Here is a 16969-nt window from a genome sequence, read left to right on the forward strand (position 1 = left end):
CTGGTAAAACACTCCACCAAAAAATAAAATAAAAGAAATCATATTCATCCCCCCGCCCCCCGGATAATTAAATTGCTCAGGAGCTCGGTGCGTTTTTTTATTTACTTTATTAATGTATTGTGAGGAAAGCAATATTTGAAAAATTTCCAAATCAGAGTAATGTGTCTTTTAAGAAAAATGTTAGGCAGGGGAACCCTGAAGGAGGAGGAGGAGGAGGAGGAGGTTCTGTTTGCTCCCATTGGCCTGGTAGTTTTGGCTGCAGCTGCAGGACACAATTAATTATGCTAATTGTGTGTGGGGGGGGAGCGGATGTGCTCCCCCCCTTTATTCCTCTCTCTTCTTTTTGGCTGGTTGGTAAAAGGGAAGGAGACGCCCTGGGCTGGGATCACATGATAGTGTCTTCGCGCCACTTTCGTAAACCCTTTTTATTCCAGGTTTCGGCTCGAGCTAAAAGGTAACGTGTTTATCTTTCTGTTTGTTTAAAAAAAAACAAACCAACCAACCCAACCCACCCACCCCCCCCGCCCCCGCCGCGGGTTCGCCGCCCCGCCGCGCGGTGGGTAGTTGGCGCGGCTCCTTCCGCCGCGCGGGGCGGCTGGGGTGCGTGGCGGCCGGGGCAGCCCCGCGGGGTGTCGGGGGGGCAGAGATTTCACGGTGGGTCGTGGGCTCCCATTCAGCGCGTGCCGGGGGTGCGGCGGGCGGCAGAGCCACCTGTGGGAGTGGGCTCGCCGGGGGGCCCGCCCGCGGGCTGGAGCCCGCCGCGCCTGGGCAGCCCTTTGAAACTCGCAGGGCGCCCATGGCGGCTGCTGCTGTAACGAGCAACCGCGGCAACAATGGGAGCGGGGGGGGGAGGTTGCATTCACGCTGCCCACGGCGGGGGGGGGTGTGTGCGCGCGCGCGGGGGGGGCCTTGAAAGTTTCACGTCGGGGGGGGGGATCCGCTCGCGTGGGAGCCGCCGGGCCGTGCCCCTTTGTAGGGCGTTTGCCCAACGCGCCGCGGGTGCGGGGCGACTCCGCTTCCAACCCAGTTCGTCTTTCTTTTGTCTCCGGCCTCTCCGCGGCGCGCGGAAGCCGTCGGCCCGGGGGGAGCCCGCGCTCGCGTGGGGACGGGCCCCTCGGCCTGGCCCCGGGAGGGGAGGAGGAGAAGAGGTGGTGCGGGCGGGCGGGGGGGGGGGAGGCCCAAGGCGAGCACATGGCGCCAGGGGTTAAAGCCTCTTCCCCCTTCTTCCGGCCCTTGGAAAGGGCTGGCGTCGCTGTCGGAGCCGCTCACTGCGCATGGGCGGGGGGCAGGCCCGCGCCGCGAGGCACTCTGGGGCTTGTAGTCCCGGCCTCCCACGCGCCGCGCGCAGGGCGGGGAGCCGGCCATGTGCGGCGCCGGGAGAAGCCGCGCGCGCGGGGCTCCTCGGGCGGCGGCGGCGGCGGCGGCGGCTCGGCCCGGGGCAGAGGCGGGAGGCGCGCGCTGATCCACGCGGGACACCGGCGCGGGCTGCGGGTAAATGGGAGGCAGCGCTGCCGTGGGAGGGGGACCCAGCCTGGGTAACTCATGGAGACAAAGGGCCCCGGGGGGGGGGGGAGGCTCCTGCAGTGACCCCCCCCCCCCGCGGGCCCGGAACTTCTCCCCGGGGCGAAACTTTCCCGAGTTTAGTCCCCGCGAGGCGAGTTCCCAGCTCCCGGGGCGGGGGGGGGTTGTTGGACCAGCCCCCCCCCCCCCATCCCCTCCAGGGACTGGCGTATGGCTGGGGGGCAGGCGACCGGGTCCCCGCGCCACCAGGGCGCGCGCGCGCGCGTGGGGGGGGGGGCACGAGCTGCGGCTACGCGGGGCGAGGGGGAGCCCCCCCTCCCGGCAGCGGGGTGGGGGGGGGAGGGAGGGAGAGCTGCACGGCGGGGGTGGGGGGCGGGGCGCGGCTTGGCGCGTTTTTGGGACTTTGAATGGAGGACTCCATTTCCCACCATGCCTTGCCCCTTTCTCTTTAATCGCCGCGGCTGCAGCACGAGGGCCGGAGCGAGCCGCCCCCGTGCACGTGGTGGGGGGCGGCCGGGCGAGGGGTGCAGCGGCCGGGCCCCCCGGCACCGCCCGGAGGGGAGGGGGGGCGGCGGGGATGCAGCCCGGGTGCAGCGATGCACGAGCCAAAGGTAACGGCGGGGGCGGGGGGGGGGCTCCAGCCCCCCGGGAGAGCAGCCGCCGCCGCGGGGGAATCAGCCCGGGTCGCCGATCTCGGCCTTCCCCCCGCAGATGTGGGGCCTGTAGAAACTGGGGGGGGGGCAGGTGCGGGTCCGATCGCTGGCCGGGGGTGTTCTGCAGAGAACAGGCGGGTTTTTTGCCTGGGGGTGGGGGCGAGAAAATCTGCCCAAGCCCAGGGTAGGGGGGAGGTTGTGTGTTTTTTTTTTTTTTTTTTTTGGTAGCTTTTTTTATTGTCCTTCCGCAACTTTTTTTTTTTTTTTTTTGGGTGCGGGGGCGGTTATCTTTAATTCAAGAGAGGAACCAAGGCTTGCAAACTGAACTTGTGGGTTGCCCTATGAGGGTGCTTCGTGAGATTTGAACGATACAATATTGAATAACGTTATCTGCCTTTTGGCACGAGGGGTTAACCTGTTAGTGTTTCTGAAGCTCTGCAGGCAGTGTGCACCTCTTACCGTAACAAATAGCAACTACAACTTTGCAGCTGGTGAAACTTTTTTTAAAACAAAACAAAAAAATAAAAGGGGTAAAATTATTAAAATCTGGAGGCAACTTTTTTGAGATCAAGTTAACTCTTAATTAGAATTTAAATTTTATCTTAATGTTGGCAGTGGAATGTAGTGAGTAGATCACTGTTTTACATAAGTGATCTAATGTGGTCTCTTTATCTTAAATTATTTAGGCCATTTTTTTGATAACCAGCACTAGGTAGCTGAGGTAGCATGTGATTGTGTAAGGCATTAAGTGCAAGAAGTGTGCCTCTGTTCATAAGCTGAATCCATAGCCACTATAATGTATTCATTTTATTCCATATTAATCAAAACCAGCTTTTCATTGTCACTTAACTGGGTGCAACACTACACTTCTACTTTATAGCCTTTAGCTGAAATAAATAGCTAGCTGTCGGTTTGTGCTGTGAAATAAACTCGGATATGCTTATAAAGCACTTATTTTATTTAGGGTTGTGTTGTCTTAGTGTGGGTGCACCCAGCTCAATTGAGTGGTCTGCATGCACACAAGGAATAATGCTGAATAATCTCTCTTCCCCCTCCCCCGCCAAGCAGATGGTCAGTCTGCCATGAGATAACACTTATGGCAAGATATGAGTGCCTCAGAGCCTTTGGAAATGGGAGAGGCAGAATGGCTAATGGGGAGATAATGCCATGTTGGGGGATGGGGTAGGTATTCTGCCCTCCTGTGCCTAATTGAGAAAGCTGACCAATACATGGTTAGACTGCTATTAAACTTCTGGTAAGACTCCCTCTATTATAATTCTTAATGGAAAAATCTACTTATATCTGCCATATGCTGTATCTAGATTCTAGATAAACCAGATCTGAGAGCATCTTGTCTTCAGCTTCACACTTTATAGGGTGATGATGTAAGGTACCAGAGTAGCAGCCGTGTTAGTCTGTATTTGTAAAAAAAGAAAAGGAGTACTTGTGGCACCTTAGAGACTAACACATTTATTTGAGCATAGGCTTTTGTGAGCTACAGCATCTGATGAAGTGAGCTGTAGCTCATGAAAGCTTATGCTCAAATAAATTTGTTAGTCTGTAAGGTGCCACAAGTCCTCCTTTTTCCTTTTGCGAATACAGACAGGGCTGCTACTCTGAAACCTGAATTTTGCCTATGAGTCTTGTATTGAGAGCATGGCTTTTGCATTAATTTTAAATAACAGAATATCTGAGGGGTCATCTTTGAATTCTAATATGCTGTCATTAGCTACAGATGTAGTCCAGTAAATTCTGTCAGTGATGGAACAATGAATGAAATCACGTGACAGAATTTTGTTCAAGCTGCTGGGGAAACAATTATTAACTTTGAGCACATTGGTCAGGGTGAGTAAAAGGTAGCTAATGCTAGTATTGGAGGCACTTGGTCAAATTCAAATAAAATATCTTAAGTATTGGGGGGCACCCAAGTGTAGGTGTAGGCCAGAAGACTTAAGAGAACATCACCTGTTTTTTAAATTCCTCAAATAAATAAATAAATAAATAAAAGCAAGCCATATGATGGGCTTTTTACTTGAGCTTAATTTTGGAATCGGCGTCACTAAATTCCTGCTAAACAACCTGGTTCAACTTTACTGGGTAACTTGACTTTTACCCAAAACTTGGTTCTGAATCTGCACTTGAATGAACGATGGGAAAAGGTTGCACTGAATCCTAAATTCAGCAGTAAGTTACTCTCGAGATCTTCTGAGAGTATGTTCTTAATTGCTATATTTTCTGTGTGTGATGTTAATGTTCTGGTTTTTCTCTTGGCAGGTTTTGTCCTGAATGCAGCATTGATACTGAAACACATTTCTACCTGATCTTCACTGTGCTGAAAAAAGACGACCTAAGTCTGAGGAGCTTCATCCTGGTGGAAGGGCCTTGAGTTGTGCAAAAGTGCTTACAGTGCAGGTAGCATTTTGGTATCTACTGCAGTGGAAGCACTTCTAGCATTACAATGGCAATTCAATCCCCCATTTTTGTAGGATTGTCGAGGCCACCATAATTGAGCCTGCTTTGCTGCTTTATATCTGCTTTGCAAGTGTTCCTTGTGTTAAGGTGCATCTAGTGCAGTTAGTGAAGTAGCTTAGAATCTACTGCCCTAAATGCTCCTTCTGGCACAAGCTGCCTTCTGTACATCTTGAAAAAGTTTGTTCATCCTCCATATATTAGATTAGCCATTAAAATAACCTGTAATTAAAAACCAGGGTGTTTTCTCCCTTCAGGTTCTTACGAAAGAAAGAAAACTGATTTTTGTCCTAGCAGTATCAAAGTGCTCATAGTGCAGGTAGTTTTTGAATTGGATCTACTGTAATGTGGGCACTTATAGTACTGCCAGATAAAAAGCATCTTGGCCAGTGGCTGTCATGAAAAGATAGTGCTGACTACAGTCAGTTTTGCAGGATTGCATTCCAGCTTATTCCAAACGCTGTGCAAATCCATGCAAAACTGACTGTGGTTGCATTCATTCGGTTGCAAGGAATAGGTTTCTGAACATTTTTTCGACAAAGGCTTTTGCGCTGGTTTCTCCATGGGTGGGGATTTGTTGCATTACTTGTAGCTATGTGTAGAGTATTGCACTTGTCCCGGCCTGTGGAGGAAAGGAGGACTTGTCGCCAATTCTGCTGTTTAAAAGTTGCCTGTATGCTAAGCTTTGTTTTGCTGTTGTCGGGTGGATCACGATGCAATTTTGATTAGTTTAGCAGGAGAAAAATTGCACGGTATCCATCTGTAAACCGCAGGACCTTCATCGCTGACAATGTAGATTTTGTCAGTACTCAAATGTAATGGTGTGAAAATTGTAGTAATTGGTCTCAGATGGTTTTGGTTTTATTTTGAAAATTGAGGCTTTACGAGGGGGTGAGGTGGAGGGACGGTTGTCTCACAATTCCATCACTAATCCACTAACAGAAAATCAGATGCAGTTAGGACTGTCCAAGGTGGAACTCTCATGTGAAGAATGAAGTTCGTATGAATACTGAATGTAAATGGCGGTGTAGAAAACTTGTCAATAAAGTGGATTTAAACAAGTCTTGTCTTTAACAATGTGTATCATTCAAGTAGTTCTGCTGCAGCAGATAGGGAGGAAAATGAGGGAGTCCCCCTTGGTCGGCTTTTACATTTGTCTTGCAGCACCTCCTTCTGTCTCGCCTCCCCAGCAAACTAGATGCTCCCTGGTCTGGAGGAAGAGCCTCCTGGGAAAGCAGGAGGGAGGCAATGTTCTGAAGACTGAGCTACTGCTGTTACTGCAAGCTTCAGCCCAAGTGGTTCCAAGATGGGAGAAGAGAAGTGCTGGTGCTCCCTGGTCAAAGCCCAGGGAGGGAGCTGCAGGACAGATATTGGCAGACAGCAAAGTTGGCTTTCTCAGCACTGGCCTCTAATCAACCTTGTGCTGTCCTTGAGAGTAGAGTCACAGAAATGGTGGCTTTTCCAGCCCCCTCTTCCAATGTTTAGTATGGGTACCAGATTCTTAAGAGGCACAGGCACCTTCCCCCTGCTTAAGACATCAGGGTAGGTGCAAGGAAGGCATTTATTTCCCCATATAATGCCTGGCTGGGAGACATCTCGGTCAAAAATATTGTCTCCTACAAAGGTATCTTGAGTGTATGCAGAGTTCAAGGTTGTCTGGATTCCCCCAGGGTTTTTGTTCATGTTACCCAGAGTAAGTATGAAATTAGTGTCTTTTAGGATTTGAGTTTACCCAAACTCTTGGCATGATCAGGCATTTCAAAAATGCCTTGGAAAAAATATTATTCACTGCAGAGATTTGAAATAGTTTGCTTAATTTTAACTTGACTGTATATGGCAGTTTTGGTATTGTCCTTACTGGGACAATAGAAATTCATGAGTGGGGTTTTCAGAATTTGCTTATACAACCTGGACTCTAATTGTAGGTTTACTTTCTAATCTTCATGTAAATGGAGCACTTGTCTGGAACTTTCGATCCGCTGCACAAATACTAGACCATGTTCCTCACTAACTTTAGAGCATAGTTGCTCTGGACTTGTTGACTTTAGAAAAATTGGCCACAATATTCACTAATCATGACCTTTTTTGTCATGTGGAGAAATTGGAATGTCATACACCTCAAACTGATGTGATTGCTAGGCTCCCCATTGTATTAAAAGGCACTGGGAGGTGTTCATGCTTAAATAAATAATAAAAAAAAAATTGAACCCTGTCACCAACCTCACCACATTTTAGTATAGCAGAAAAATCTTGATACCAGCACTGCTAATAGAGTCAAGTCTAGTAGCAAATGCATGAGACCAGTGCTCAGGACCTGACATTAAATGGAACAATATTTCCATGTAGCTGCTGCAAGACCCCACCATGTCTCTCTATTGAGCTTTTTTTCCCTAAATTTCCCTGCTGTCATTGTCCTATACATTGCTTTGCTGACAAGGTTTAAAGTATGGGGTGAGATACTAAAGCTACTGCATTCATGTAACAAAGTTGAAATGTGTCCAGCAAGCGACAGTTGAAGCTACTGATGAGCATGTGGTAACTGAGCTAGCTATCTACTAGGTGTTTGGCTTGCTGATAAATCACACAATTGGTTCTAAATGACAAGTTCACACTTCTGCAATTTTGGTGTGTGAGAAGAGCTCACTGTCTTTTTGCTTGCACTATTAAAGTCTCAAATGTTGAACATTTCTCCAGTCCTAAACTGCATCGTGCATGAAGGTCCACACACTGATGAGTACAATAGAAAAATCCGAGGCTTATGTTGCAAGAGGCTTCTGCAAATTGCCTTGATGTACCATTTACACAACATACGTTTTTATTGTTGGATTACACCATTTAAAACAATCTAAGGCAGGTCAGAATGTTTTTCTGTCCCTGTGTTTCCAGGACTTGTATTCTGTTAGCGGTTGCATTTATCAATGGTGTCAATTACTAAATGGCAATGTGGGACAGGAATTGCAGGGTATTGGAATACTCTATAGCAGGAAAAGGGATTTTAAAGTTAAACACACACTACTGTCATTCTTTAAAAACCTGTAAAGGTCAGTGAGCAAGAACATTTTTATTCAGAAGCTGTGAGCTTCCACATTAGTTTATCCTAAACACTTGTTTATTTTGTAGACCCCAGCTCTACATATAATTGTTGGTTAGTCACAGCCTCCTTTCAGCTCTTAAAATATGGAAAGTTTAACACTGTGCTCCAATTACAAAAATCTCCATTGAACAGTAGACTAATACTGGCTTGCTTAGCACAGTTTTTCAGATTCAAATATGCGATCTATTCTACTCCAATCAAAATATATTTGGAGCTTTATTGCTGCTGGCAATAGATCAACCTTTGTACTCTGTGCAGAATGCCTTATGTCCAATTTGTTAAAGAGCTGTAAAAGATGGCTTTATTTTTATGAAAATATTTTGGGTTTTAGCTTTTGTGTTTAATCTGATGTAACCCCAGCAGGACCAAAAATTCAGAAGTTAACCTGAATATGTATGTTTATCTGAAATCTGCCAGTTTTGTTGTATTGGAAGTAGTTGGGCCATATAGATCTTCCATGTTTAGTGGGAGTTTATCATGGGGAGCTATGAAGGTTCGTCTTACGTTTAAAAAAAAAAAGTGGAAATAATAGAACCCCAAAAGTCCTAATTGGAATGAAACTACTCAAAAGACTGAAGTTTCTGTTAATGCATCCGATGAAGAGAGATGTAGCTCACGAAAGCTTATGCTCAAATAAATTTTAGTCTCTAAGGTGCCACAAGTCCTCCTTTTCTTTTTGTGAAGTTTCTGTGCATCTAAATAGGAAACCTAGATATGGGTACTTCTTTTCAAAACTATTCCATGTCAAAAAACCTAAATGTAGATATACCATTTAACTATACATTATGTAGAGGAAAGATAAACTTGTGCTTGAGGGCTTGCCTGAACACAAGTTGGACCACTTTATAGTTGAGAACAGCCATGCTGGGTCAGACCAATGGTCCATCAGCCTGGTATCCTCACCCTGACAGTGGCCAGTACCAGATGCTTCAGAGGGAATGAACAGAACAGGCCAATTATCATCAAACACCATCCCTTGTTGTCCAGTCTGGCCTGCAATGTGCAGGTCAGACTAGATGATCATGATAGTCCCTTTTCACCTTAACGTCTATGAGTCCCAGCAGCTGGGAGTTAGAAGTTTAGGGACAGTTAAGCCAACATCTTGTAAATTCTGTTACATTGGTATAAAGTTGCTTTGTGCTGGTATACTATCTACCCCTTTACATTGGTATAACTGGGCCCACGAGCGGTTGTACATTATAACTACTTTGGTTAAAATAAATAAATGATTTTAAAAAATCACACCTGTAACCAAAATGGTTATGCTGGTACAAAAACTGGGCTGAAGATACTGACCTGGACCCAAGAGGCTAGATTCAATCCCTGGCTCTATTACAGACTCCCTGTGTGACTGTGAAGTCATTTCACTTTGCTTTGCTTCCATTCCCCTCCTATAGAATGGTGATAATGCTACTTCCCTGCCTCCTGGGAGGTTCTGAGGATAATTTCATCAATATCTGTGAAGTGTTATGGTGCTGGGAGCTAGATGGATATCTAGATGGATGTCTTGATAGCAAGGGCATAGGAATGGATACTTGGGCCTAGCACTATTGCTTTGGCACAGTAGTGGAGGAAGAAATCTTTGTATTTCTACTGTCCTTATTCTTGTAAATTATTTTGCTATCTGGTTTAAGATATTTATAGTTACTTTTAAACAAAAATATTTCAAATATATAATTCTCCATTCAAGGTATTGAAGATAACGGGGCTATTTGACATCACCAGTGCTGGACTGTCGGCTGGATTTTAAATTTTAAAAAATGTTTCCTATCATGGAGAACAGGACATCAGGAAGAAAGGCGGGCACTAGGACATTTTGAGGAGAATAAATTGAAAAAGGTACATATTGTTGGACAGAAACTATTCTTGTTTTGGGAGTCTCAAATAGCATCTAAAATACAACCTGCAAGCCTATTATTACAGACTGGGAAGACTCCTGTATTATTTTCAATTTCCTTTCTTTGAAATGGTGCCCCAAAACAAAATCCTGACATAATATACAGCTATTACCCTACCCTCGGCTACATTTTATCTATCAAGGCTATTCACTGAATACATTTTTTTTCTATTAAAAGAAACTGTTAAAATTACTCTTAATATTTCCTGCTGACCTTTGTTTTTAAAATGTCTTTTGCTGGTCAATATAATCCTGCCTAAATCAGTGGGTTAACCCTGGGTAAACTTTTTTTCCCAACTGAAGTATCTTTCAGAGTTTATATCCAGTATACTTGCCACAGTTCATCTTGCATTGTTTCCACGTTGCCCTGTCCAAAGTAATTACAATGTATTTCTGTAATAATTGATTTTGATTTTCAGATTAGATTACATTTAATCAGACTGTAGTCACTGGACATAAAGGCGTAAGTACTTCTAATTTGCTTATATTGTCTTGGTCACTGAATCAACTGTTGTCCGGATCAAAACCACATCTGAGCCTAGTAGCTTTGGAGACCCATAGGTTCAGGCAATAACTACGTATTACAGCTATCATTACTAACTCTTTTGTGCCTTTTTTCTCAAAAGTTTCATGGTACTTGAATGTTGTTATTGCATGTGATTATCAACTCTTAAGTACTTTAGTCCTTTTTGGCTTTGTACGGCTACCTATTGTTTTAAATTACTAAGCTTTTGCTGTTCTGTAGTCAAGCATTTCAGCTTCTCTGTTGCATATTGACCACCAGTCACTGGTTAGTTTGCCCGATATCTTTCCCAAGGGGGCCATTGATTGTTATGTCTGTGTCTCGCCTTTTTTCGTAAAGTGGCAGCTTTTCAGGCCAGAAAAGCTGTGAAGATACAAACCCCGCACCAGGGGTATAAACCCTGGGCCTGCCAGGAAGGGGTTGCTCTGGGCCTGCCAGATGTGCAAGTCATGTCGAGAGTGGAGGAGGAGTTTAGGAAGGGAGAAAGTCAACTGAGGGGTGGGCAACTCTGGGAGGTGAGCAGAGTACAGTACTGAGCTTCCCAGCTCCCAGGGAGAGGCCTGGTGGGAGGCAGAGCCCACTCCCTTGCCTTAAAGAAGGCCCAGATTCTCTGAAGTGAAAGGGGCTGTGCCATATTCTCCTGCTGGACTTTGAGCCTGACTTGGAGTGGTCCAAGCCCCCTGAAGGAAGAGAGCCCAGCAGGCCAGCCAGGACTGATTGTATTTTCTTGTTCCTCAGTTTGTTTGTTTTGTTCTCTGGGACGCTGGAAGGTCAGAGGGCTGAGAACCTGTCCCTTGCAGGGTGCTACCAAGTGACCAGACCTCAAGTGAGGGTACAACCCTGTCAAAGCTTCAAGGGGATGCTACTGACAAGAGACCACTGTGATCATCTCATCCGACCCCCTTTGAAAGGGAAGTACCTGTATAATACACCCGATGGGGAATCATTATCCTGAATCATGAAAAGGTCAGTCACTAAGGAAATGGTTTTATATATAATTTTTAAAAAATCCCATGAAATGGGAAATGAGCATTTTATTAATCTGATGACCTAAAGCAGGAGTAAAGTGACTGGTTTGTGTATGGAAATGCTGATTGCAGCAGGGGCTCTATTTGATGCAAAAGTAAGTGAAAAGTATGGTGCCAGTATCTGCTGGTAGAGGCAACCCAATGAGTGTCATGAAACGGTGGCAGATATTTCTAAGATTAATTCTGAAACTTTAAAGAGAACAATTCTAACAAATCTGTTGGTACCTAATGACTTCAAAGGTCACTAGTCTTAATGGCACCTTGAAGACTAACGGATTTATTTGAGCATAAGCTTTCGTGCGTAAAAAATGACTTCAGATGCATCTGAAGATTGCACCGGACTCTTTGTTGTTTTTGGGGATACAGACTAACATGGCTACCCCCTGATACTAGTTTTAATGAGCATTCAGTCAGCAGCCTCAGATGTGAGGAGGACTCGAGCTAGAATGCTATTCCCAGAAATAAAAGACATGCTTGAGTCTGGCTTGTACTTTCTGGGCATCTACTGTTGCTGTTTCTATGGATTTGGCTTCTGTTACTTTGGCAGATGATGGCAGAGCTAGTCGAAAAGGTTTTCTTGACAAAAATTCCTCTTTCAACAATACAAAATATGTTATGAAAACTTGTATCATTTTAATTTTTCCAATTTTTGACTAAAGGAAATTTAGTTTGGAAATTATTTGATTGGAGGGGAGGGGAAGGAGAGAAAAGGAAAAAAAATCAGCTCACAAGAAATTTGTCTTCATTCTATTTAATTTTGGTTTATTTTGCCTCTTTTTGAAAAATTAGAAAATTTGGGGGGAAATTTCTAACGAAACAACTTTTAATTTCATTGAAAAAAATGTATAGAATTTTTTTTTCCATTTTTTTGAGCAGCAGTTAAGATACAGGAAGTCCTGTATCTTAACCACATATTTCATTCCAAAGAAGAACCAGCAACAACTTAATTTGCGGATTCAAAATGTTTTACTTTATTTGTTATGATGATATCAGTGGCAGAGATATAGCGGCAATTCTGAAAAGGCAGCATCATGAAAAATCTCTATTTTCAGGACGTTACATCTTCCAAAAAAAAAAAAAATCCTTATGCTAATTCATATCCTGGAAGTACCTTTTTTGTTTTGTTTTGTTTTTTTGTTAAAAGCTAAACTGAATTTGAGAAACACACACATGGTGAAAAAACTTAAGGCTTCTTAACATTCAGCTCAAAATAGCTTAAAAATCTTGGCAAATACTTAATCTTCAGTTAGAGCCTTTGCCACGTTTGAAAAAAGTTAATTTAAAACTAATGAAGTTATGAGTATATGAAAAGAGTGAGCAGATCTTTTAATGAATTGTGCAAGAATGCATCAGGATGCCACACTACAGCTGTTCCCGTGTATATTAAATAGTTAATGTTTGTAAAGCACTATATGAGGGATTAAGTAGATTAATACATTACAGACTCTTCAATTCACAGAGGACTCTAGGCACACCTGAAACTAGGCTGGTCATTCATCTGACTTTGTGTGGTTTGACCCCTGTCCAGTACTGATGTAAAACAGGACGTGGTTTTGTCTGGTGTCACGTATGGAGGACGCCATTTTGAAGGGTGCATTGCTTCATCCCTGCTGGTATGATGTGTGCGAATTCTAGTATTCTAGGGATGTGTCAGGGGCCACCGTACCTGAAACCTTAAACTGGGGATTCCAAAATTAAGGGTGAAATCCTGGTCTCAGTTACTTTAGTGAGCCAGGATTTCACCCTCTCGGTTGCCCTGAGTTTTATAGAAAACCAGCCAGCTTCTCCAAGGAAGATGTATCGTTTTCAGAACATCAAGCAGCAGTCAATCTAGTGCAGTATCCTGCTTTTGACTGGCCAGGACCAGATGTTTCAGAGGAAGATGCATGAAACTTGACAGTGTGGGATAACCTGGCCCTAGGAAGAGTCACCCCCCCCCAGCTATAAGTTAGTTTGGTTTAAATGCTGAAGCAAGAGGGCTTATATCTTTTCCAAAATAGTTATTGATGTTTAAATTATAACTCTGAATATTCTTGTTGTCCTTAAATGCTACAAGCCTGTATTGAATACTTATTTCTTGCAAAAATGTGGAAGTCTGATCTTTTTTCTCCCCTAGGTGAAAAAGTCTGAGATCTTAACCAAATAGGTCAAAATTCTCTAAAAATGTTTTCCTGGGCTCCAAGCCTGTATCAAAGTATAGTTGGGCTGACTCATAGTCTCTTCTAACCAGGTAGATGTGAATAAACCACACAACCCTCCCATAGTGATATAAGTTACACCAACCTAAGCACTTGTGTGCACAGCACTGTGTTGGCAGGAAAGCTTCTCCTGTCAATGTAGCTTCTGCTGCTCACAGAGGTGGATTTTTTTATGCCAACGGGAGAGCTCTCTCCCATCTGCATAGAGCATCTTCACCAGATGTGCTACAGCTGTGTCGCTGCAGCACTGTACGTATGACATGACCTACGTATAAGTTAGCTAATACAACAGTAAACAAAACATCACCTTTGAGACAGAGCTTCTCTGATAAGGCAGTTCCCAGAGACTGACACAGCAAACAGACCCATTCAAAATATTTTTATGTACCCAAACTCTGTTTATGCCCGTTCAACTTTACTCTTCAAATAAAACATGTGCCTGGTTTGTTTTAAAAGGGTGATGACAAGTCGATAAAATGGAATTGGAGCACATGCTCGTGGGAGGGCAGGTTTATTGCACTGGGTTTGATGGTGGCTTATAAATGTAGTTTGTGTTGCAGAGCTCCCCAGTGCTGATGTTCCAGCTGCTGGAAGGTTGTCAACCAGAGAGAAGCACTGGTAGGCCTTTGAACTCCACAGACATGGATTTGGACTTCTACAAACATTCCCTAACAGAGCAGAACCTGGTCTGTCGGAGATTGTCAGGGAACTCTGAGAGCAAGTTTATCCATCAGATACATGGTGATGAGGGCGGTAGAAGAACATGAAGAGAATAGAATAGTAGGAAGGAGATTGTTGCAACAAGACCGTGTGCTATGGTTCTTTGCAGTTTGTAAGAATACTTACAATCTTCATTAATCTTGACAAACGCTGTTTATGGTATCTTCAGAGTGTTTTTAAAGGCATTACTATTAATTAGTATCTTGGTGTATATTGCTCCTTCGCTACAAAGATGGGATTGCTGCGGGACAGACTGCAGTTTTAAGGACCAAATTCTGCCCTTGTATCTGGCTGGCACATTCCATGTGAAGTCACTGAGAGCCCCTCTGCCCCCAGCCTCTTTAGCCAACCCCAGGATTGGTTCACACATACCTTGTGTCTTAGGTGGGAGCATATGCTTACGGTTAAGTGAACTGAAGGACAAGTTCACGCTTATCAAACTCAATAGGGTTTCACCCAGCTCATAACAGTAACTTCTCTGGCTCTGGAACTGCCTCTCACTAAGTATGTGTGCAGCACCTAGCACAATGTGAATATTCTCAGCTGGGGCCTCTAGGTTCTATAGTAATACACATAATAATAGTGTAAAGAATGAGAGTGATGGTCAACTGAAATGTAAACAGTTTAAATCATTCCATGGAAGTGGATTGGGATGGAACCTGGGCACTGGGAATGGATTAATGGAAGACTAGAGTGCAACTGGGAAGAGAACTTTGTGGTACAGCACACAGACGGCTGGTGGGACCACTACAATTTCTAGTCTATTCTGGCTTGTCTCCAGTGCAGGCAAGTAGCTGTAGCCTCTCCCTTGCATAGGGAGAGTGTTCCAGCCTTTTTTCTCCCCATCCCCAGTCACAAACAAGCATGTGCACACACTTGTAACTATAACATGTTCCGCCTTTTCATATATTTTAAGGATTGTCTGGACTAACCTGCTTAACACAGATAATTTCTGCAGCAAGGTTGCAACGTCTGTTTGAGCTTTGGTATGTCTTTTTAGAAAGACATCCAGTCTTGATTTCCAGACTGCAGGTAATGGAGAACCTGCCATGTCCGTAGGTAAGCTGTTCTACCGTTACTTACCTTCACTGTTAAAACATTTGCACCTTTTCAGTCTAAACCTGTCTAGCTTCAGCTTCCAGCCACTGGATCTTACGACTTTTCCTGCTAGATTAAAGAGCCATTTGCTATCAGAAATCTCTTCCCCATATAGGTACTTGTGGATTGTGATCAAATCACTTCTTAATCTTCTCTTGCATAAACAAAATCCATTGAACTTTTTCAGTCTCTACCAGGCAAGTTATCCAGATCTGGAATTATTCTTGTAGCTTTCTTCTGAACCCTTTCCAATTTGTAAACACCGTTTTAAAAAGTGTGGACCCCAGAACTTGGACACAGCATCCCAGTAGTGGTTTCACTAATGCCATTTATAGAGATACTACCTCCCTCCCTCTATTCAATATTCCTTTGCTTCTATTTCCAAGGACAGTGTTCACCCTTTTAGCTAGAGCATCGTTCTGGGAACTCATGCTCAGTTTCAAGTTGGCTTTTTTCCATTACTGCAAGTTCTTTTCACTTCATTCCAGAATACTGTCTTCCATCTTGTGCATGTGAACTATGTGTTTGTTCCTAGATGAATGACTTTGCACTTGGCTATATAAAAATGTAGGTTGTACAAAGGAGCTGTCTTACCGAGCACTGCAGCTCAGGCTGCATTACAGACCTGCATCAACCATTATTTACCAATCTGCTAATTTTTGTGATCTGCAAATTTTACCAGCAATGATTTTATATTTTCTTCCAGATTGTTGCTAAAGATGTCTGCCCAAGAGCCGGTAGAGCTCCCTCAGGCCTTTTGAAGGTAGAAGGCAGCATGTCAGCACCCATTTTTGAGAAGCGCATCGAAAGGGGGCAGCCTTTTGCTGTACTCTCCTCTCCACTGGGTGAAGGCAGAACTCCAAACCTGAGTGCTTGGGAATCCATGCCGAGAATTAGGGATCCTCTAACACGTTTTAAAAAAACCCCAGGCTTATCTTCGTTATCCAAAAGAGGGTATTTGACTGTCACTCAGAGGCATATAGGAAAGGTAGGTGCCAGAAACCCATTTGGGAAGGGGAATAGGCTCAAGAACAAGAGGGCAGAAGCCAATACTCCTACAAAGATTAGGCATCCCATGAGTTAAAGAGAATTTTCTGTGTGCAGAGGCACCTGATCTTGACACAGGGAATTCCCAGTGAGGGCAGTGGGAAATTTGGTCTAAATAGAGATGGCAGCAGGGTTAGTACCAGCTTATGTACCTCCAGAGGCTTACGCGTTTTTAGTCAGAACCCTTCACTGATTTCAATGGGCCATTCCGCTTAAAAATCGGTATGATATAATATGGCTCAAAGACTGCAATCGATGCTACAACAAATGCGTATTATAAAAGAATGAGGGAAGCGCTTGGAACCAAGGAACGGGCACAGGATACAAATATTAGGTGAACTCAGGTGATTTCTTTCTACTTCAAACTATTACTGTGCCAAAAAATGCATTCCTGTTGCAGTTCAGATGCCTAGCATATCGTTTATGCAGAATCCCTTATGCTGTAACACATTCGATGTACAACATTTCCCATGGATAAAAAGCCATCAGTCTTTTCTCATGCTCTTGTTTTTTTCCACCACATGAGGGCAGGCTGTTTCTAAATAAAATGCACTAAAAATCCCATCTATTTTGTATAAGAAAAGCTGTTGAGCTGCAACTTACCCTAACTCGGGGCAAAGCCCTGCTGCAATGAACTGGAATGCTCCCTCAGGATTTCAGGAGTGGGCCCACACACGTCCAGCTGATGTGTAGCACACTGCCAAGCCATGGCTAGAATGCT

The 16969-nt window shown here is 44.4% G+C and overlaps 1 long non-coding RNA gene across 2 annotated transcripts; it reads left to right on the forward strand.

Annotated features, from left to right (window-relative positions):
* The first annotated feature begins 356 nt into the window (after nucleotides 1-356).
* On the forward strand, nucleotides 357-14413 carry LOC119861505. Of its 2 annotated transcripts, XR_005294914.2 has the most exons (6): nucleotides 357-454; nucleotides 4449-4586; nucleotides 9428-9576; nucleotides 10054-10097; nucleotides 10896-11123; nucleotides 13944-14413. It is a non-coding gene; the product is annotated as an uncharacterized LOC119861505 (long non-coding RNA). The 2 variants fall into 2 exon arrangements; XR_005294913.2 differs by lacking the exon at nucleotides 10054-10097 and having other exon boundaries at nucleotides 13944-14408.
* The last annotated feature ends 2556 nt before the right edge of the window (nucleotides 14414-16969 follow it).

This window comes from Dermochelys coriacea, chromosome 9 (assembly GCF_009764565.3).
Source record: "Dermochelys coriacea isolate rDerCor1 chromosome 9, rDerCor1.pri.v4, whole genome shotgun sequence".
In the NCBI taxonomy this organism is placed as follows: domain Eukaryota; kingdom Metazoa; phylum Chordata; order Testudines; family Dermochelyidae; genus Dermochelys; species Dermochelys coriacea.